This window comes from Bemisia tabaci, chromosome 7 (assembly GCF_918797505.1).
Source record: "Bemisia tabaci chromosome 7, PGI_BMITA_v3".
NCBI classification, from domain to species: Eukaryota; Metazoa; Arthropoda; class Insecta; order Hemiptera; family Aleyrodidae; genus Bemisia; species Bemisia tabaci.
Genome location: NC_092799.1, coordinates 19,787,658 through 19,811,826, shown reverse-complemented (window position 1 = coordinate 19,811,826; position 24,169 = coordinate 19,787,658). Strand labels below are relative to the sequence as shown.

General features: G+C 40.0%; 1 protein-coding gene across 1 annotated transcript in view; it reads right to left on the bottom strand.

The window, feature by feature from the left end:
- Positions 1-24,169, bottom strand: part of ASPP (Ankyrin-repeat, SH3-domain, and Proline-rich-region containing Protein) — a 687,069-nt gene that overhangs the window by 482,803 nt on the left and 180,097 nt on the right. The gene's annotated exons all lie outside the window — the stretch shown is intronic.

The window sequence follows — 24,169 nt, the reverse complement described above, 5'->3', positions numbered from 1 at the left end:
AGGCTCCGACTAAAAATACTCGCGTGCTCCGAGAATTTCGCGACCAGGAGTTTGATTGATGGTTCCAGCCAGTGGCGAGGCGTGAATAATCGATTATCGATATATCTTCATTTGAAGCTATAGTATAGAGTCGATTATTAAGGTGTTCAATACGAACATCTTGTTTATCGATTATTCTCCGTGGGTTCAAATGGTGGATCAATCGATAAATCGTCAGTTTCCATCTGCGGCCCACGTTCGCCTGAGCAAACAAAGCGTTCGAATTCCGTTTCTGAACGTGTCGGACTAATTCGTTTGAATAAATAAATCGTAAACAATCATCGTCAAAAACGAGAGAGCTGCCATTTCGCGGATTATACCTGTGCAGGTAAAGTCGGACTGATGGACTCCATTAGCACTTAACATGAAGAGGTGACTTGATTTCGAACTCACCGGAATTGAATATACACGCTGCACAGTGGATCGAGTCTTTGGAGGGAGTCGGACATAAAATTGTTCACAAAAATTGTAAAATTTCACGTGTGTCTCGTCAAAATTTGAATTTTAAGGGTGCTTTTTGCAGAGAATATCCAGAAAAAACCAATGAAACTACTTTTAACACATCAACATTTCATATTGATGAAAATATACGCTTTTAAAGTTTTTACATCATGTCCGACCTTTCCTATTGACTCCATCCACTGTGCGCCGCATTTTTCCGGAGTGGAATTAAGTCTGTCAAACACGAGGATATGAGAGGAGGAGGAAGGGAACAGAGACAATGGAAATATAATAATTAAATTCGGGTTGGGAGATGCTTCCAGGAGTTTTCGTCCACTAGAATTTATGTCGCCCGCCAAAAGTTTCCCTCAGTTCATTGTGTACACGCAAATCGGCGTCCACTTTCAAGAATGCCTGATTACAATTGAGTCCAACCAATTTTAGCGTCCAACATTTTTGAAATTATGGTCATCGCAGATATGCTCTGTTTACTTCCATCATATTCGGAATATGAGTCGATTCCGTCATTTAAGAATGGACTTAACCGATTTGCGATAGGAAAGCACAATATCTGGCTCATCCATCTGTGCCCTAAGGAAACTATACTGGCATATTATGTTGTGTCTGAAATCAGGCAGAGGTGTAGTTAAAATTCTAATTGCAAAATGTGGTCCAACGGTGCTTAGAATTAGTTTATTGTGCTTGTTGCAGAATATCATCATTAACTGGACGGATTTCATCAGGAAGTCTAACTGCGTTTCTCGTTGTTTAATTCTCTTCCTCGTTCATGTTTTCACGGGTGAACTAAGCAACATTACGTACGCCTTAGAACTTTCTAAATATTTACCCCAGATTGTATAGAATGTACTCACAAAATATTCAATCAGAATGTTGTTGAATTTTTTGTTGAATAAATATAACGTGGGAGGAAAAGATTCAACGGCTGATGCAGTTGGGCAGATTCTGACGATTAAATTATTTTATGTAAAATTATAGGTATGCTTTAATGAGACAGTATTATCATTGTAGTTTTTTATATAGTTTTCTAGTTTCGTAAATCTATGCTGTCTAGAATTTTTAACGAGGCTCAATCCCTGATTTTCCACTGATTTTCCCTGATTTTCCGGAGCTCATGCATTCCCTGATGAGAAACCGAATTATTCTCCCACTTCCCCGGAATTTTCTGGGAGAAGAGGAAATAATTCTCCAGAGTTCCATGTATGGACATCGATTTTAATTCATCTCTCAGCCAATTCTTTGGCGAAAATTCAAAATTTTAATTCTGATAACGTTCCTGATGTTTACATATCTGGTTAATGAAAGCTTCTCCATTCTTTCGATGATTTGAAGCTTTAAATGTATCATTCAAGAAGTCAATTATAGCGCTCGGTCAGATTAGATGACCCTTGAAAACGAAATCCCTGAGCGGTACAAGAAGAGATTTCCGATTACTAGAACAGATCCCCTGATTTTCCCCTCAATTTCCCAGTAAATTATTATTCCCTCATGAATTCCAGTTTTCCCGTTTTAGACACCATGCGTAAATCCCTGCTCGTACTTCTGGCAGAAAAGACTGAAAGCATGATACGATGAGCTCGATCTGCTTGTAAACCTGAATTATCACCAAAAACGGATGATTCGAGCACACAGAAATGGAGTGCACAAATAGGGACGCGAACATGCCTCATGAGGGTGACCGCATGTTTACCATCCATCAATAATATCTGATGGATCCGCTGCATCCGATAATCGGTATTAATGAACAACATCAAAGAGACCAAAAGAACGTCCGCCTCAAACAGTCGCGAAACTGAAAAATTGAAGTGTGGTATTACTAAAAGTTTTAATTATACCATCCTCTGTTTTGATAATCGACCACGGTCAACAAATTGACGGAGAATAATACCCAGCCCTTTTTGCCTCTTCAGCCCGACCCTGAACGAAATCATTCACTCGTTTAATCATGCACTCATCGGTTATTGAAAGCCTCGTTGAAAAGCAGCATACCGGAAAATATTCCTAGCGATAGAACAAACACGGCGCCTGCAGGATGTGAGCCTGGCTGCCATTCATACACGCTCCATTCTGTGAAAACTTCATTTATTTTTCAATGCTCGAAACTACTGCATCTAACACTCTTGGAGTGATTGGTTCCTTTCGGGATAAACAAGAAAGTGCGAGGTAAAGAGCGAAACTACAGAGAAAGCACGAACACTCAAAAATGTCAAACCGATCATGATTAATGACGTTTCGAAGTCTGTAGTTCATAAAAAGTTGTTTTGCGAAAACATGATTTGAAGTTTCCATCTGTTTCAGACGGGGCTCAAAATTGACGGACTGTATTGCCTTTACGCGCTCTTCCGTGCGTCCAAAACTTAGGTGCTGATTCGAAAATTTTGCAACATCGAAAGTGCGTTGTCAAATTCCACTTTGATTCAGTTCTATCACGTAAAGTTGGTTAGTTTCAAGGGAGAAACTATGTGTGAGCTGTATTACCTCTATTTCTATCGATATCTCAGATAATATCATCCGCAAATGTGTCCAGCAAATGTTTTGGGGAACATGGGTTTGCTTCTTCAATGGCAGGTGTTCTTCTTCATAACAGGAAATTAATAAAAAAAAACAAATTAGTTCGAATTTGGTTCCGTTTCATGGATTGAATTCGAATCGAATACTACACCAGACCGAATACCTGGTTTCCTTCTGTGACTTAATTTAAATCTCTTTGCAAATAAACAAAAAGAGCCAACTGTCAAAACACTTAGTATAAATAATCGTTTTTTGACTCAAGTCAATTTTCTGTCAACTGAAAATGTGGAATAAATCATTCAAATTAAGATATTGAAACTAAAGCGGTAATCCAAGACCTAAATGAGGAATTCCACCAAACATTGTCGACGAGCAGACCTCACCTTTTCCAAGAAACTCGGCTCATTTTGCTTAATGCTGCCACCCAGTTATTAGTAGATTTCCTGTTGAAGAATTAAAACCAGGACATCATCAGTAAATTTCCTACTGAGAGACGTATCCCTTTATATTTACCATCGATCAACAGTAAAGATAAGAATGTTTGTCCCGTCCCGTGTTACCCTCATCTTACGCCATGCATTATTATTTTTTGGGATTCTTTTTCAGGAAATGCCCGATTGTTCCCGACGTTTGAGAAAATAATTTAACATGACGCGTTATTAATTTTAATATCGCGACATAAACGCAAGTTTTCAAACGGTTGCTATAATCACACAATTTTCACGTCACAATCGCGGAAAATACGTGATTTTTCATTTGATGCGAGCATATTTCATATAGGCGAAGAGCCAATATTTTCCTTCAATTCCGCGAGATACCACATATTTACTTCGGTGTTCGAATAGTTGCTCGCTTGATGAAAAATTGAGAAAGTGCGCAATATACATCTAAATATAGCGATATTTGCAGCATATTCGTTGGATCCTAAACAATTACGCTCTTTTCAACTCAGTATCGTGGGAAATGCACGGAGCACATTTCCCGGAGCTTTCGTAAAAATAAGGAAACGAGAGAAATTACGCGATAATCACGGCAATATCGCAGCAAGTACACGATTTCTTCAGGGGTTTAACACAATCATTCAAAATTACGCGTCATGATTTTAATATTGCTACATAAACGCACATTTTCCAACGGTTGATTTTGGTTTTGTATAATCATTGAAAACAACGCATTTTTATTTCAGTTTCACATGTTTCGTCTTAACACTGCAAGAAATACTCGATATTTCCGACGGATTCGTGAAATCAAAAAAAAATTACGCGCTTCCCAGCTCGTGTTTCAACCCTTCACAGCGCTCGCGATAGATGTTGGGGAGGGCTCATTGTCGTATTCAGTGGCGCTACCTTGCGGAGAACTCGCAAACCAATTAAGCCAAGCACGGTGTGTTTCAGGAGCTCATTACTCAATGAGAAACGGAAATTTTCTCCCACTTCCTTAAGATTTTCTCGGGGAAAACTTGACGATTCTCAGAGTTCCAGTTGTGAAAGTCGAATGTTCTTTCTCTTTTGTACCTCACCTGTACCTTTTTTGAACCTAACCTAAAGTTCGATTCTGGCAACCCTGAAAGTTCAATATATTCGGCCTGCTAAACGACTCCAAAAGATGCAGCTTCCGCCCCCTCTCCTTTCAGTGGCGTGGCGTGCTCTGCGATATATCGATTGATCTGTCATTTAAACCTATGGAAAAGGATAAAAAAAGTGGAGGGTCGCAACGAACACCTTAAAAATCGATTCTTTACCATACAGCAAAAAGGGGAAATATCGGTAGTCAATCACTCACGCCTCGCTCCTTCAACTCGCAGCATTGATAGGAATAAGAGTTCAGGTGTGTGACGGCCAATTAGGTGACTCTCGTATTTAGTAAGTTAGATAGCTCCTGGTTCGACGCCTTTGTTCGACGCCCGCTGGAGGACAACAAATATAAAACCCGTATTGGAGAATGGCATTGTTCCGTATCAATCTGTGCCTGTATCTCTGCCTTCTATGGTAGTGCTCGGAATGTGTCGCCGCCATTGTATTTTATTACAGACCAGGGCTGCACGGGTAAAATGACAAATATGAAATATAGAACATTTCCGTGGAATATTCCATGTTTCACAAAATTGTGAAAAATATGAAAAATAATTAACATATTTTCAGGGACTTGGGATGCAACGCGCTTTAAAAACACCAAAAAGCAAAAACCAGTCGCCTTTCGTTTAATTTTGTATTTAATTTCGAAAAAAAATTGATATTTTTCTAAAACTTCACGAAATATTTCACATGGAATTTCAAGATATTATTTTTTATGAAAAATGGAAACCCTGTTCCAGACTTGGTTTATCGTCAGGAATACCAAGTTCAAACCGCGGCGAAGGATGGATTTATTATTGATGTGAACAGGACAAATACTGGATTTTGTCCACACAGTTAGAAATTTCTATGCATGTCTACTTCGGATTATTTTTTTTCCAGTCAGATCCATCAAAACGACTTGGTTGATCGACCAAATTTTTGGTTAAATTGATCGAAACCGTAAATTACTCTGGGGAATCTGAGGATGAAGAAAATGTCCCCCAGAATTAATGTACCATAGTCTCTCTCGATGTTATTCAGAAATTGCGACTTGCGGGTGGCTAGCGTATTGGACTATTAACGATGCGATCCAAGTTCGATTGCAAGCTCTCAGTGTGCACTGTTTGGAAATTGTAGACACCGGGGTAGGTTTCACACGAGGAAAATACAACTTGTCAACGACTTGAGCGTGCACCGCACTATACGCGCCATGCATGAAGTATCATGCAGACCTGTAAGGCGCTATACTACGCGTCGCATGCACCGTGCTCTACGCGCAATGCATGAAGTATCCTGCGATCGTGTAAGGCGCTACTATGCATTGCGTGCCGTGCGCGCCAGCCCCGCGCCGCGCCGCGCCGGCCGCACTGTGTTTGATGCGATGATTAAAACTTGCGGCGTCAGCGGTTTTCAACTATCATTACATAAAACCCAACTAATTTTCTTCATTTACATATTTTTATAAATAATTTTAAATAAAAGCATGCATGTGCAGCTCGAAAATGTAAGATGTATCAGCTGATATGCGATACTCGTTGGTTACCGACGAGTGAACGTTTGTGAGATTTTGTACGTTTGGGTAATTTTGTGTTTCTCAATGAGAGACAGGATTTTTTTTTAAAATAGGAATTATCCTTTTGTCACGGCAAAACTACTGAGCGCTTTTTTTTTGCAGTTCTTCCGGGAGAAAAAGCGCTTTTGATTCGCTCCGTTGAATAATGATCCATGTCTTGGAAATTATTTAATATTCTTCAACTTATTCGGAGACAATTGCGTTCATATCTACAATTAGAAAAAGCCATTCGCAATGAACCACTGAATGGATAAAAAACCAACGAGTGAAGCATTATTACATAATACGGTAAAAGTATTAAACATTCCAGGACTCAACTGAGTGAGGAAAAGCGTTTTTCACGTTGATCAATTTTAACTTCCCGTTCATTAAAAAGCAAAAGTCTATTGCAGTCAAATTGATTTAGATCTGATTCTTTAATGGTTTAATTTTAAAGCTTTTAATGTTTTAATTACGCATTTCGTTGATAAAATCGTGATTCGCGATTCCTACAGACCTGAAGATGAACGCTCATAAGCGTTCAAAATGATCACCGTCCAACGGAATTCCATTCAAGACAACATCAGAACCGAAAAAAGAAAAGTGAGTTACAGTCTTAAAATTCAACAACCTGATAAAGTAAAATGTTGTTCAAATTATTATTGTTCTCGTTTGGAGAGGAGCAACCTAGTACTAAGTTTTTAAATCTTGTTATCCACGGTTGTATTTTTTAAAATTTCTGCTCCACTCTGTATGTTATACGCAACATTTCGGTTACCTTCACTTACTGTGTGTCAAATTGAGCCAAAAAAACCGCAAAATCCGTTGAAAAAAGTGGTGCCAAGCGACCAATCGGGCAACAGCAGCGAACGCGGAGTGCAAATTAGCAACGGTTTATTGAACTTGCAGTGACCATGTGCCATGTGCCACACGGCGCTGCAGTCGTACTCGTACGCCGACCAAAAACGAGAGAACCGCCGGAACAAGTTTCCATGAATGGACGCCCGTTGCTCGTGAATGATCGGAGCCTCAGCGAAAGTAGTAATGCGTAAGGCCCCGCCGCACACTGGGGCGGATCAACAGGAGAAGTGGGACATGACGTCGCTCCTCTGCGGTATGATTATTAACATTTATAGATAAAGCTATAGACGAACAAGGCATAGGGAGTATGCACTGGTAAAAAAAAAAACCTCTTGGACCAATGCCGCGGTGCATTGACTTAAGAGTGCAGTTTCTTGTCGCCGGATTTAAGAATCTTGAACTCTTGTTTCAAGCGGATTTTGCATTGATTCAAGCGGATTTTGCATTGATTCAAGCGGATTTTGCATTGAAACAAGAGTCCAGACTCTTAAATCCGGCGACAAGAAACTGCACTCTTGAACCAAGAGGTTTTTTTTTACCAGTGTGGAGCGATCCTATAGGTTGAATCGGGCATTTGTTATCAAGGTTGCCCCTGAATTTAGAAAGTGAAATTCCCTGACATTTCCCTGATTTCCCTAACACATTTTGGAGAAATTCTGTAAAAATTGAAGCTATGCAAGATGGTTAAAAAGATATAATTTCAATTTTCACTCAAAAGCTATTGATTGAAACGTCAAACCTAGTCTACAGAGCAAATAAAGATGACTTAACAGCTTTTCCTGACATTTCCAGGTTTTCCCTGACTTTTAAAATTCCCTGACTGTGGCAACCCTGTGTTATAGACTAAGGGGGAAAATTATGGACTAACAATAGGGTATCTGGTGAGTTGCCATTGGTTAGTCTATCACCAATTTCCTTTGACCATTGCAACCACCCGCTTACACCAATCGGATCTCTCCACATACTTTTTGTCTTCTTGGTCTAGATAGCTTTGTCAATTTCAATAGCTGACGTAGAGGCGTATCTTTTTCCACAAATAAACATAAAAATACGCAGTTTCAGTTCAAACGTCGTTCCACTGTGCGCCACGACCACGTCTATTCGTCGCTACACGGGAGACTCCAACTTGATGGGGACGGAGGGGCAAGCATCACGTGTTTATATCGATTGATCTCCAGATGCAACGATGCATCGATATGCGATAAGTCGATATACCGCTCGAACAACTCACGTGGTGCAAGGAGAAAAAACTTCGGTTCAAATAGAACGCTAAAAGTTTCCGTCATGGGGACCACACTATACACTAATCACTGACAAAAAAGTTCAGCCATTAGAAGCGAACGTACGGTGTTCTACATCACCCCCAAATATTCAATTTTTCAAACCGAGCGTTCCGTTACACAATATGACAATAATGAGTTTCATTCATTTAAATGTTTAAAAAACAATCTACATTTATTGTAGCAGGTTACCTGTCCTGGAATTGCTCGTTTGAATTCAAATGAAGAATTCGCACGCAATTGTTTTAGTATTGCTTCATCTAGGGGGGCTTAAATTGCTCATTTTCCAACATTTTTTATACTCTTTTATCTGAATAGGGGCATGATATAAAAATAGATTTAAAAGTGAGAAAATGCACCGCTTAGTGACGTTATATGGCGGCATTTCCCACTTAAACACATACATTGTGGCAGATTTGGTTATTCTGTCATATCTCCTCCAATAATTGCTCGATTTGAGAACCAAGGGTGTCCTCGTGTTCTGTTCACTTAGTAGTTTCCACTTGAACACGAAGTTCATCAAAATTCAGACACCTGCTGAAGAAATCATGCGTTGCCACCTAACGGGACTTGCTACTGAATCATGATGAGTATAAAAAAGGTAGCACGGAAAAAATGATAATGCTGATTCAACCATTTTTTAATTAAAAAAGTGTCCGACATGTTTCAATTTCACAATTTAAAGAATGCTAATGTAACCAACCCCGTGGTTAAATTATAGTCTGTCCGAGATGGGAAGGTCCTTGGAAAGTCGGAATTAATTGCACTATGTAGAAACAAGGGTAGCGTTCGAGCCATTGTAAGAGATGAAGACACTGAACCAACCCTGTGTCGTGGCGCACCGCACAGAGGGCTGACTCCTTATGAGTCGCTTGCCGCATCGCGCAGCTCGGCGCCTAGCACAGGAATTTGCGGCTCCAGGTTCATATCCCGGGAAAAATCGCCGCTCCGAGGCCCATAGCCTCCTGTGCGGTGGCTGCGGCGTGCGCGAAACATCGATAAGTGACAGTTGACGAGGGTCGAGACACCCCCACCCTGCAAAATAGTGCTAATTATTCCGACTTTCCACGGACCTTCCCATCTCGGACAGACTATAGTTCTCCACTTTGATAAAATGAGGCTACTAAATCCAAAGTGTACAATTTCTATAAAAGTGCTTTGACACAAAAACACAAAAAACTGTTTTGAGTACTGTATGTTCTGCTGCGACCTACCTTTTTAATACCGCTAATTAAAAAGGATTTTGGTTGTTTTGGCATACAATTTAATTATTTTCCGATTCTCCTCTATTGACTAATCGAGAATCCTCTCCTAACTCAATTTCGATCAAAATGGACATTATTCACTTAGGAACTAGTAGCCTCAAATGCGCATTTCAAATATGTCGGTCATACTTTTTCAGAATTTAATTGTTAAATCAGCGATCCGTTGTTTCCCAGAGCATTGTGCTCGATCATTTACCGAATATTCCGCTTCCTTTGCAACACTGGAAAAAAACACATTGGATCTAGAGTTCTGACTCTTGAAAACATTGACAAGAAAAAGGACTCTTGATTCAATCAGAATTAAGCTTAAATCAAACGAAATCCGCTCGAATTAAGCTTAAATCAAACGAAATCCGCTCGAATTAAGAGGCTAGGTTCTTGATTTAAGCTTAAATCTGATTGAATCAAGAGTATTTTTTCTTGTCGATGTTTTCAAGAGTCTGGACTCTAGATCCAATGTGTTTTTTCCCCAGTGAATGATGATCTACGTGTTCACAAATCGTTGACGCAGCCACACGTGGCAACTCCGAGGATGATGAAAAAAAATGTGATGATCTGGCGGGACCTATAACCCGGCGTTAGCCTCATCTTCCTCCTCCTGACATGATGCTCGGCATTCGGTGATCTCCGTTTATGGCGTTCGTGGCTTTAAGAACTGAGAAAGTGGCCACGAGGAAGCGGTCACCGCTTTCGGACACTAGAAACTCCTGCCACTCCACATCTTCCGGTGGAAACTTCGAGTAATTGCGCAGTTGTTATAGTCTTGCCACAGTCCCGGAGAAAGATAACGAAATTAAAAGGAAACGATCGATAGAAAAAAAGAAAAAAAAATGTGATAAGTTTTTGGTTTCCAAAATGTAGTTTTGAGAATAAACCAGATAAAATCTTATTCCGCTACAGCCTACAGGTGAATTGGTCAGTTGCGCTGGTCACAGAATCATGTTTTGATGTTTGATTCTTGTATAGTTCAGCTAAAAATAATAAGATCTGTCTAAACAGTAACTCTCTACGTTCAGTATTAACCGAGATATCGCCCTTTGAGAAAAAAAAATCAGTGAAATATTCAGTTAAGAATGGCCAAAATTCTCCTAGTTAATATACAATTTGCGAGGGGAAATTTGGCAACATTGAAATGGATATACGTGCTTTTGTGAGCACGGAAAAAAAAGATTTCCTGAATTTAAGTAAACGCGTCTACTTGGATTTTTTACTTATTTCAAAGCGGGTTTGACTTGGAAGAAACCAACGGTTTTCTTCATGTAAGACAACATGATTCGCTTGAGACAAGCGAATCGTGTTTTCTTAAATAAAATAAACATTGTTTTAAAATAAGCCAACTTTTGCTTGAATGAAGAAACCAGTTTCTTTAAAATTAGTAAACGGGGTGAACGCCTTCTGAGTCCGGCCGTTGCCTCTTTTTAAGTCAACAGCATGCTTGGTAGAAGAAAATACGTTGTGTCGAAAGAAGAAACCGGTTTCCTCAAAATTAGTAAACGGGGCTAACTCCTTTCGAGGCGACCGGATGCAATTAGCAATACGCCCGTTGATTTTTTACAATTCAACAGTTTGCTTGGTACAGTGAAACACGTTGCGTTTAAAGAAGAAACTGGTTTCCTCAAAATTAGTAAACGGGGCGAACGCCCTCAGCGGGGGAGGATGCAATAAGCCCGACGCTGTTGCCTTCTTTTAACGCAACAGCTTGCTTGGTAGAAGAAAACACGTTGTGTCGAAAGAAGAAAACGGTTTCCTCAGAATTAGTAAACGGGGCAAACGCCCTCAGCGGGGGAGGATGCAATAAGCCAGACGCTGTTGCCTTCTTTTAACCCAACAGCTTGCTTGGTAGAAGAAAACACGTTGTGTCGAAAGAAGAAAACGGTTTCCTTAGAATTAGTAAACGGGGCGAACGCCCTCAGCGGGGGAGGATGCAATAAGCCGGACGCTGTTGCCTTTTAATAACCCAACAGCTTGTTTGATGAAAGAAAACACGGTACGTCAGAAGAAGAAACCAGTTTCCTTAAAATTAGTAAACCAGATGGTGACGCCTCCTATGAGAATGATACATGCAATTGCTGCCAGATGCCGTTAGCATCTGCTTAAACCAACACCATTTATGACGGAATAAAAGGAGACGGAAGTTAAAAAATCAAGATGCCCATTATATTTGTCTACAAAATAATTGTTCTTTAGGGAGAAATTCATTTAATGTGTCCTTTGAGAAATCACTCATATTCTCGGCGTCGATAAAAAATTAAATAAATAAAGAAGTAAAGAAGGAGAGGAAGAGGAAATATTTGCGTTGTTTTAAATAGATCGGCACTATGCATTTGAAGTTTTAATTTTTATTTTTAAATTAAGGGGGCCTCATAAAGAGGACTTAAATACTTAAGTAGATTGAAGCCGGGAGTTTTTTGCATTGCCTCAGTTCAGTTTCATCGGACAATGTACTTCCTCACACTAAAAAATCGCAATTTTTTTTACTTATTTTCTTCCTTACTTTTCCTGTCCTGATGAATGAAAGATCCCTCGCAGATAGAATTAAAAAGGGTCAAATAAAATGCATGCTTATGCTAAGAGCCGAGGAAGAAATTAAAAAATGTGGAGAGAATCATACTTTTCAGCATGTCACCCACCAAGTTGACAGATGAAGATAATCGAATAACTCTGCTGCTACGTAGTGTTTACACTGTTCAATATCGATTTTCCGGGTCCCTTTGATTTATGAACGCAACGATGGAGTGGATCGAAAACAAAATGCAGTTTTCTCTGTATTTTCGAAAGGAATTTTCGAGTGCAAAATTGTTGATATTTAAAACTTTTATTCATTTGTGTCCGGGGAAATTTTAGGTCGAAGGGGCTGTCGGGACCTATCTTTCCGCCCCCCCTCCCTCCACAGTCTTGTACGGATACTCATGAGAGCTCAACATTTTTTACCGTAATTGAAGCATTTGACCCTTTTTACCTTGTTTCCCTGCAAAATAGGGTGGATCCAGCACTTCTTTACCACCTTCCTATCAACTTTAGAGAGTGTAACGAAAATGAAGTGCAGCTATACAATAAAATATTAGAACGTCACGCGTGTGATTATGTAAACTGAGTAAAATATAAGAGTAATCGAAGATTGAACTTTTTTTATGAATAAATTGTGACTGTCCACGGAAAAAGATGCCTTAATCCAGAAAATCTCAAAGCTTATTTTTCAAATCTTATTTTTTAAAGTAAGGAATTAGAACTATTAATGTTTCTTTTATAGTGCTCACATTCTTCCTTTTCCGCCCGATGTGAATTAATTAGAACTATTGAATAGAACTATTAATATTCTAATTGAAATAGAAAAGTTTAATAAATGGTCCAGAATAGTCTTGAATATTATAATCGAATTGGATAGAACTAGTAATATTTAAAAAATGTAACAATCTCAGTCATCATAAATAAAAAGTTATTGTGTTACAAATATTTTCGAAGAGTTTCATTCTTTATTCTTATTTTTTTAAAGTCAGCGATTCTTCAAGAAAAATTGAAGATAGAAAATTTTAAAAAAGGCGCATTGCTTTAAATTCTTTTTAAAGAGATTAAAAATTAATATAAGATGGGAAAGAAACAAAAATAAACGTAAAAAAAAAAGTGACAACAGTAACACGCGTATTTATTTTTTGCTCCAAATTCATCTTTTCGGGTTCAAAAAATCTTAACCCATCAGGTCTCACGCATATTCACTATCACAATAATGGTGAGAGCCTAAGTCAATGACTTATATAGTGTAAATTCGGCCGTAGTAGACATAAGCCCCGATGGCTAAGTAGGTAGGGTGTTAGGTTCGTAAACTGTAGGTCCGAGGTTCAAATCCCGATAGGTAGGCCAAAATTTGCAAGTCGATACTTGCCATGTCGAGTCTTCGATACTTGCAGATATACAATTGAAATTTTTTTTCATCAAAAATTCGATAAATTAAACCATTTTTTGCTATTATTGATCAATAATAATACATATGATATGGGTGCAGTGTGCATACCTGCAGTGACTATTTACTAAATTTAAAACAACAATTGGTTAGAAATAAGTAAACACGCCTGAGAGTTAGGCAACATCCATTCATGCCGGGCGTCCCCGTTTACTAATTCTAAGACAACAGTTGGTTTCAATACAATAAACGCGCATTCTCGTCCAACACGCCGTTTACTAATTTTAAACAAACCATTAACTTGAAACCAGTAAATGCACGTGGAGTTACGCAACTGTTTCCTATTTCTAAGTAAACAGTTTACCTAGATCAATACGACGGATACTCACTTCAAACCAACGATAATTTCTTAAATTTAGGAAATATTTTCACGGCATGGAATGTTTCCTTTTTTTAAGTAAACGCTTTCTTCTTTTAAGGGGACGTGGAGCGTTAGATTGAGAAAACGCTATCTCTTGATCCAAGGTAACTCCGGTGTCTTAGTTCAAACCTCCGTTTCTTGTCGATACTTTTTAAGTATCCAGTTTACTTGGTCTAAGACGGCTCCGCCTTGTATTTAGGAAACATTTTTTTCAGTGAGGGGAAACGACGAAATGTCAAACTATGAGGTTAGCTCGTTACTCTTTGAAAAATAAAAATGGAGATGAAATTTTGAAACACCTTAGTGCAGATACATGTTTTCGGACTTAGGTCATGTATTTACTTTAATGAATTGGACTAAATTTGGCAATGAGGAACTACAATTTCTGGCTCAGATGTAAAAACATTTACGTGTATGGGGGAACTAATGGTACATGCGTTGTTTCTAAACCAAGCCAGAAATTGTAGTTCCCAATTGCAGAATGTAGTCCAATTTGGACCGAGTTCATCAGAAAGGAACCAACTGAAACTGAGAAAAAGAGGCTTCAAGTTTTATTCCTGCATAAGGTTCAATGCAGAAAATAAACTTTAGACTCTCTATTCACAAAACTATTTTTTGTTTTTAAACTTTCACCGCGGGGTGCCTAGTTTCTTTTCATTTTGGGAAACCTGATTTTTCCTGATTTTTGACTGCTAAATCCTGATTTCATAATTTTTCCAATTCCTGATCAAATCTTGACCTCACGCAAGGCGAATGTAACTTCACAAAAATAGCTCGATAAAAAAATCTGATCGGACGGCCTACTTTTCTCAAATCCTGATTTTACGACCGATTTTCCCTATAATCCTTATGAAATCGGGATTAAATCCAGATAGACCTCAAATCCTGTTAGAATCGGAAAAATCCTGATGCTAGACACCCTGTTTCAGTTTATGGCAGGAGAAAATATACGGCCAGTGAAGCTCAAAAACATTCCTAAGTCAATTTTTCGAAAGCGTGGGTTGGTTCCCTTCTGATGAGCTCGGTCCATTTATGCTCCGGGTATAAGAGCCGAAAGCTGTGGAAGCTCGAGGCGAGACGGTCCGTCTGGTGGGCCTGGGACGCTCCACATGGACCGCGAGCGCGTGACTCGACGGAAGCTGGACCGCTCCGTTTCCGCTGGCGAAACATTAGTTTTTTCTGGCCGTAATGGGTGCCCCATCTCTCCCGTTTCCGGCCTCCTGACCCCTTCCCCCTCCTCCACCATACTCCTTCCGGTTTCGTCGACGCGCTGCCCCGGGACCCGAGACTGCCCTAATGCACCTGCAATAAAAAAACGGGAATAAGGACCCAAGCGTGAGCTTTGTTGTCATACTCGGCCGGGTGCCAAGTCCCCGACCCCAGACATTCCGATGGGTCACGCGCTTCTGGAATCGCAAACCCCGTTGGGTGCAATCCATCACTTTTAACGATGGATAAAAGTGCGCTTCTTCGTGAATCTTGGAAAATAGGAGGTTACGTGGATGTATTTAAGTAAAAAGGAAAGAGAGACGGATAGCTGGGAAATTTTTACTCGAAACTATGTTTTTGGAATCGCGAACTTCAAACCAACATGGCTTCGGTTTGCTTCGACAATGAATTTTTCTTTACTGTCCTAAAGTTTTCTCACATTCCTCTAGGCTACCGTAACAATAAATTACTGAGTTTTAAACTGAGTAAGATACGGACGGTTACGGTTAGCTTAATTTTAGCTATCTTCCTCTCCCTTATTTCTCCTTCTTACTTTTTCGCTGATTTTCTGCTTTCATATCCACAAAAAATTTGCCGACAGATACCGTCTAATCGTTATGTATGGAAAATGATACCACTATTCGACCATGTGAGGACTTGTGTTGCCTACAGTAAAAATTGAAGGCAAACTATGACGTTAAAGTAACCTTTTCACCTTTGATAAGAAGTTGTTATTCATGTCCCGATTAAGCTTGCCATTTCGCCAGGATACCAGTGTTCGACCACATGGGTGCGTGTGTTGTCTACCCTAAAAATTGAAGGCAAACTAGGCGTTAAAGTAACCTTTTCCGTTTGGTAAAAAGCTGTTATTTGTGTGTGTCCCGAATGAGATTGTCATTTTGCGAGGATACCACTAATCGACTACGTAAGAACTCGTATTGCCTACACTAAAAATTGAAGGCGAGCTGATATAATGATAAATTAACCTCTTCCGATGCGGTAAACAGCTTTTTTATGAGTGAGATCCGAGAGGCATTCTGTTTTTCATCATACTTATACGAAGAATGTATAGCATGTACTCCGATTGGTTTCCAGAGAAACATTTTGTTCAATTGCGAGTCATCTAGTGCCAGAAAGGTGAGAAGTACATTAAAAGTACTTTAAACATGTACAGAGAAAAGGGAATTCTGAGACGACTACTGAATATTACAGAGCTGTCAATGATCGCATCACTGTACCATGTAGCGGATGTAGCCTTAGGTTCTTTCTTTCGATTTAATGACGTGTTTTATGATACTTGGAGTAAAATTACAAGAATCTGACGTTGTAGCGAAACGATCTCTGCCTCTGATGTTATATTTGCGTCGAACTGACGTTGAATAGGGGATTATCATTTTCTTCCACACATAGAGAGAGGGAGAGAGTGAGTATTTTTTCCCCCGGCAGACTAAGATAAAATACACAGATTTCAACAAATACTCTTGTAACCGGCAAAAAAAAAAAGATTCATTTGCCAAGTCAACGATGAATCTTGGATAAAATTGAACAAGTTCGAGAGAAACACACCACGTTTCGTTAAGTTTGAACCGAATAAAGGGGTTTCAATTTTAATTTCTCCAGAAGACTCGATGTTATGGAAAAATGTTAAAGTCTCCTCTCGCGTTCAAAATACTATACCTCGACTTTGTATTTTTGAAGGGAGATTGTAACTTACGACTAGTAAAATTAAAAACTCTTTCTCATTTTTTTTTTTCCAAACGCTACACCGAGAGAAATATTTGCACTCTCGTGTACTTTCCAGTTAATACAGGAAGTTTAACACAAACCAACCCTAATTTTGTGCTGTATTTAGTTCAATTTGTGCTAAATTTGGCACAAAAAATAATGAAAAAAATGGAAAACCCCGCGATCAACTGAACTAAAAGATTAATCTGAAATAATCTGAATTACTTCTTGTACTGCCTTCCCTTATACTGTCATGCTACGGAAGAACGCCGTATGAACATTCGAGAGTTGTCAGCTTTTCTCAAATTAGATGCATATTTTCAAGGATAATTAAGTATGAATATTTTCTCTTGAAATTTTCAGGCAATTTTGTGCCGATGGCGAGTGAGTAAAATTGTCTAAAAAATCGGGAGAAAAGTATTCACAGATTTCCCTGAAAATGCGTATTTTATCAAAGGAAAGGCAACGCCTCAATGTTCATACGGCGCCCTTCCTTAGCACGGCAGAATTCTCAACTTTTTTTCTCTCTCTCTCCCTCTTCTCCCTCTCTCTCAATCTGCTTGGTGGGTTCGAGTGAAATTTGGTCCAAATGGTTTCAAGAGGAAGTTCAGAGAAACTGGTATTCAGATATGACACCCCTGCGGAACAATTTTCTTGCCAAGACTGATTTATGGGACGTCCAAAAAAGGGCAAACGGATGATAGACATCGTCCTTGATCCAGCCTAATAATCGATCGGCTGATAACGCCCGGAACATTTAAGGGAATCTCGATTGCGGCGAATGTCACGATCTGAGCGAGGAGAAATCTCTGATAATCAATCGCTATAATTAATTCAAGTCAAACTCAAAAGAGACCCATTCAGTTCGAAGATATTAGCTCTGAGCAATGAACATTAGCGCGGGTGTAGGCTCATGGGCATCGGAAATGTATCATGAGAAGCATTCCTCGTTCAACTAATATGATTTCTAGTCATTTATTAATGAATTAATTATATATTATTACTATATATTCGGAAGGTAACAGTGGGTTTTATCTTATTTTTATTCAATTTGCGCTTTTTGTGTTTGGATTGAATACTGCTTTGGAAATAATCTGGAGTTTAAAAACGTATGTGGAAAAATGAATTTGAGCAAGAAACAACCTAGAATACTTTGGCTACGCAATTTTATTCCGTTCCCGCTCTTTATTTGGATTTCAAACTCGTCCCGATTTTGCCGCCAATCTTCTGACCAATAGGCGAGGTGCCTTCATTTCTTGCTCCTAGAGTCCCTTTATACTGAGATTGAAGACAATAGGAATCCATTTCTGATTGGTTCCCGTAGTTCACGCCTCCGCAGTGTCACTACCGGGAATAAAGATTACATTTTCACTAATTTCACTAAATTATAAACTGGAATGGACACGGGAATGAGAGGCAAACAAGGAACAAACGGAGACAGGAATTTGGGAATTAGTTGATCAAAATTTACGAAAAACTATCAATTCGTGTAATTTTTATTCCCATTCGTGACATCCATGAGCCGCGTTGTCTCAACTCTCCCTATAAAGCGACTCTACTCCTGCTATGCTACGGAAGAACGCCGTATGAACATTCGAGAATTGTCAGATTTCCTCAAATTAGTTAGCCCATTTTCAAGGATAATTATGAATATTTTCTCTTGAAATTTTCAGATCATTTAGATCTTATAGCGAATCAAATTTTCCGAGGAAAAGTGTTCACAGATTTCCCTGCAAAATCGTATTTTATCAAAGGAAAGGCAACGTCAAAAGGTTCATACGGCGTTCTTCCTTATCACGACAGACTTGCTCCCAGCGCTCCATCTATACGTATTTGGAGCGTATCCAAAATAAATTGCGCAAAAGCAGTAGATCCACCTTAAAGCTGTCCGATCGGTGAACTTGGCAAGGGGGTGGCGGCCGGCGCTAGGCCCCACGGCCCGCGAGGGGGGGGGGGGGCGAGATTCGCGGTCGGGGTCGGGTCGGTTGCATCTGGAGTCGCAGATCTGGACAGTGGGGGAGGGGGAGGGGGAGATAATCACAATCACGCAGATGGCACAAAAATCGAGGAGGAAGATCCGGACCAAGGGCCCGCGGCCGGCACGATCCGCGGTCCCCGTCCGACTCCCGACTTTCCCTTTCCGCCTTCGTTTCCACGACGGGCCCCGTCCCCCTCCCCCCGCAACACTTCAGGGGCCTCGAGGGCCCCGACTTGCATCACGCGACCCGGGCCCCCTTCCGAGTCGTCCCAGGAGAGGATTGTGCTGGGCCCCCAGAACGAGACGATCCGGACGTGCGAAATGTGCCCGGAACTTACAAGCGAGAAAAATTGAAAATAAAACTGTAAAAATTGTAAAAATAACCAACCAAGATGCACACTGGAAGAAAAACACATTGTATCTAGAGTGCAGACTTTTGAAAACATTGACAAGAAAAAATACTCTTGATTCAATCAGATTTTTGCTTAAATCAAAAGAAATCCGCTCAAATTAAGAGGATTGGTTCTTGATTTAAGCTATATTCTGATTGAATCAAGAGTCCTTTTTCTTGTTGATGTTTTTAAGAGTCTGGACTCTAGATCCAATTTGTTTTTTTTTTCCAGTGTGGTATTCCTTAATACCCAATTTTTTTTCTCTGTCTCTCTTTCTCTCAGTCTACTACAAGCGGGGTGTCCGCTACAACAGACTGGCCAAAAAGCAGTACTTTTTCAGTAAATTCCCGAGAAATTCAGTACTTGTTCAACAGAAAAATTCAGTTCTCATTCAGTACCTCCGTTTGATGAAATTCGAAAAATTTAAAAAATTTAAATTTATCGCTTAAATCACGACAAAAATGATAACAACATGAAAAAATTCCGGACATTCTCGCGGAATTTAAGCATTTTTTCAGTGCTTCCGGACCGCCCTTAAAAAGTCAGTACTATTTCCGGTCTTGCTGAAAATTTCGGACTTTTAGACACCTTGACTTGGAAGCCTGACTAGGTGACCCTCAGAACGAGACGATCCGGACGTGAGAAATGTGCGTGGAACTTAGATGCGAGAAAAATTGGAAATAAAATCATAATAATTTGTAGGAATAACCAACGAAGATGAAGTTGATGATGTCATTCCTTAATCCTAAATGCATTGCAAGCTCGACGCTCATTATCATTAAAATCGGTGACATAGATAAAAGGTAATGGCACTAGATAGTGGAAGAAGTGCTGTTTACATGCATTATTAAACAGATGACGAAAATGTTATTGATCGCAACCACGAACATGACGGCTAAATACAGAGTAAGAATAGAAATAAGAGACCAAAGTTGAAATCAGTCTAGTCATAGAAGAATGAGAAACGGTCTATTGGTCTAGTATGAATGAGATGTTAGATGGCTTGTGGTTTCAACAACAATGCAACAATGTTGTTGGATGTCAACAACAACAATTGCATCTTGCTATTTATTATCCACGTCCACCATTGCAATCCAGGTTCTTTCCTGAAGGCTGGTGACTAATATTTAAGAAACGAGGTCGCATGTTTTCAATAATAAGATTTGGTCTATTTGAAACTGGGAAAACGAACACCAAAAAAATCAACCAACTGCTAACCTCGATTTTTACTTCCTATATTGAAACAAAATCTTGGTTAGTTCCTCTTACTGTGCATAACTGTCGGATGAGTTCTTTACATCTAGAGAATTACATTGCACACTCTTGGCAGCATCGGAGGGTCTCATACACCAGGGTGTTTACTAATACAGGCTGGTCAAAAATAAGTACTTTTACAGTACTTTTTCAGTACACTCTCGAGAAATTCAGTACCTCCTCCAACAGAAAAATTCCGTACTTTTTCAGTCCCTCCATTTGACGAAATTAGAAACATTTCAAAAATTTGAAAGTGCGACACTAATGACAAAAAATTTGAAAAAATTCGTCCGGACCTTTTTGCGGAATTTCCGCACTTTTTCAGTACTTCCGGATCGCCCTTAATAAATCAGTACTATTTCCGGACTTTCTGGACTTGTAGACACCCTGCACACCCTTTTACCAAAAAATACCTCAACTGCTAAACGTAGTCCAATGCGGCAACCGCGAGGTCATTTTTTCGGTTCATGTGTGTGGGAGTCGGCACACAACACATGAGCGCTAAGAAGTCGCACCAAGTTCGATTTGGTGGACCCAAGGACACGCGAACCCGACGAACGACGGCCCCTCACCTCGGTGCCCCGGCCTCCGGGGCCATTAGCGTCATTAAGAGCCCCCCCCCCCCCCCCCTCACACCCTGCGCGCTCCCGAAACACAATGGACCGCCCGACCCGCCCCCCCCCCCCCATATTCGCGCGAGCCGGACGCTCCCTCGCGAATTTAACAAATCCCGCTTGACGTCCCGACAAATTAATTCGAATAAGCCGCGATTTTTCGCGATTCGCTGACACATCTTGACGCGCTCCGCGCAGCGACGTGACGCTAAGCACTCCGACGAGTGGTCCAACGCGACAACCACTCATGGCGCCGATGGAAGCCGTGTGCACGTACGCGTTTTTTCCCCGAGTGCGGTGGTGGAGCCGGGGGCCTCTATTCCTGAAAGATGGGGCCCCCGCCCCCTCTCGAATCGCTGATTTGAATTTCGGCCGCCCACTCCCTGCGTGCTTTCACAATAGGATGTGACAGTTTATGAGTTGGATTCGCGGCCAGGTTGCCAGATTGTGTGGCAAAACCTGGATATTTAGAATGGGTCTGTTGTAAACCTCAGCTAGAGCAAAGAGGAGAGTGGTTTAACATTGAAAATGGCTCAGAAATCACGATGTATCACGAAAAATCACGATAGTAGGAAAAAGTTTGAATTACACTCCTGTTTTCACAATTCGGGTAGAAATATAGGTTTTGTTTTCAGCTTCCCACTTCAAAAACGATACTACAATAGGTGAACATCTCGTAGGAGGAGTCGTCCTATCAAACACTGGGAAAAAAACACATTGGATCTAGAATTCAGACTCTTGAAAACATTGTCAAGAAAAAATACTCTTGATTCAATCGGATTTTTGCTTGAATCAAAACGAAATCCGCTTCAATTAAGAGGCTGGGTTCTTGATTTAAGCTAGATTCTGATTGAATCAAGAGTACTTTTTCTTGTCCATGTTTTTAAGAGTCTGGACTCTAGATCCAATGTGTTTTTTTCCCAGTGAACCCTTGCGCTTCAGGATGTCATACAAAATTCAACATGGCTGACGCTTCCGCGCGCAAATCGTGAGGAAGCACCATATGGTCTTTATCAACGCAAGGAAAATATAAATATATACACGTCACTTGATAAAATACGGTTTCATCACGTGTGTTTTGGCGGGTTGGCGTCGGCCATGTTGAATATTGCGTAGCATCCTAGTGTGCAAGGGTTGGATGGAACGCCTCCTCTCACGAGATTTTCACCTGTGCAATAGTATCGTTTTCGAAGCGCGGGAAACTTAAAAGACACATATTTCTTAGGCGGATTCGAAAGTCAGGAGTATTTGTAAGACTTTCTCGATGCGCTCATAGTAATTATTAAGCCATCTCCTGTCTGTAAGAAACAACTAGTCTTTTTGCTCTAGCTATGAAGTTTGGAACAGCCCATTTAGTCAAAAGGGGGAAATATGCTGAATTTTTGGCACGATCCGGCAACAATGATGACGGGCGTGCGTTGACGCTCCTTTCGCGACAGGAGGCACGGTTAGGGCATTCTTTCGAAATTTGATGGGGCAATTCTGGATTTTGAGTCCAGGGTTTAGCCCACCGTGTTTGTGTCACAATGCAAGAGGTAGCGATTTTGCGACTGATTCTATTCGTAACTGCACGGAGACAAATTTAAGAGAGCTATTTTTGTGGCAATAGGTTGGGTCGAAAGTCAGAATTCCCGATTTCGATGCGGAACGCTCTACGGTATCCTACGGAAAATTGTCTTGCTGATGTAAAACGCTATATGAACTTTCGAACACGGCCTAATTTCCTTCGATAAAACACGAATTTTCAGAAAAATTTATGAATATATTTTTCTTAAGTAAAGAATAAGATCGCTGAAAATTTAAAAACTTTTTAACTAAAAGTTTTTTAACTTAATTATTTGTCCGGACGACGTTTCTATTATTCTATATATTTTTCTTAATATTCCGGAGGAATAAGCACGTAATTTGATCCGAGGTGCGTGAAAAATTCACGAGACAATATTCATAAATATTCTCAAGAATGAGTGTTTCATAGGGGGGGAATTTGGCAACGTCTTAATGTTCATGCGGCGAAACAATATTATTATCCTGTTTGTTTCAATCTGGTTAGCTGGCCTTGTATAACTTCGATCGAATTATTACCGAACGTTTCTTAAAACTTTTCAGCCAGCGGACGCTCCAAGAAATTGGAGCTGGCGTCACTTTCGAGTTTCAATCCAACCTTTGGATCGATTTTTGTCATCCTGTGCATTCTAAGTAGTCAAACTTTCGATTGGACTGAGAGCATTTACCCTATAAGACACTCAAATCCTATTAAACACATGGCAAAATCATTAAATCATTTATTTTAATGATATTTTAAAAGCTTATTTCGAAAAGGTGTTAACTTAAAAAGAAAAAAAAGAAAAATAATTTGGTGACAAGAAAAACCACGCAGGAGACGAAAAAATAATACTATTCCGTCAGACAGTAAGTTACGAAAAAAATCTGACTTGGCATCTTTTCGAAATAAACGCTTCATTGGACCGCACGCTTAGCAGAAAGGAACCAAAACACACCAGCTATTGCCAAATGTGACAGAGTAATTTGATTTTTTACACGAAAACGTGTGTGCTGATTTTTTTCAAAATTAAAGAGTTTGCTTTGTACAAAGCAAAAAATTCACTAGAATTTGCACAAAAATCCGCACAACCGTTTTCGTGTAAAGAATGAAACTGTCCAATTCAATTCGGCAATAGCTGATGTGGCTTGGTTTCTTCCTGCTTATCGCGGTCCATTTATCCTTCGGACTTTTGTCTTTTCCAGTGGCGTGGAGTGAATTGCGATGTATCGATTGTAATGCTATTTAAACCAATGGAAAAGGATCGATAAACAGGGTGTTCGCAGCGTACACCTTAATAATCGATTCTTTATCAGAGGTTTAAATGGCAAATCAATCGATATATCGCAAAGCACGCCACGCCACAGGTCTTTTCAGATCACATTCTGAGGAAATTTCAATTAACGTTCTGGCAATTCGCTCGAAATCAAAGCATCAAACCCATGGAAGGACGAACGGCGTTTGACCCAAGAAAGTTGTTTTCACTTTCTCGATTTCTCGATAATCCGATAAGTCTAATTAATGGACAAAAATCGAGGAATTTTAAAACTCGGCGAGCACGAGAAAATGGCGCGACCAATCGGACTCTCAATCGACGCGCAGGATATTAAGCGAC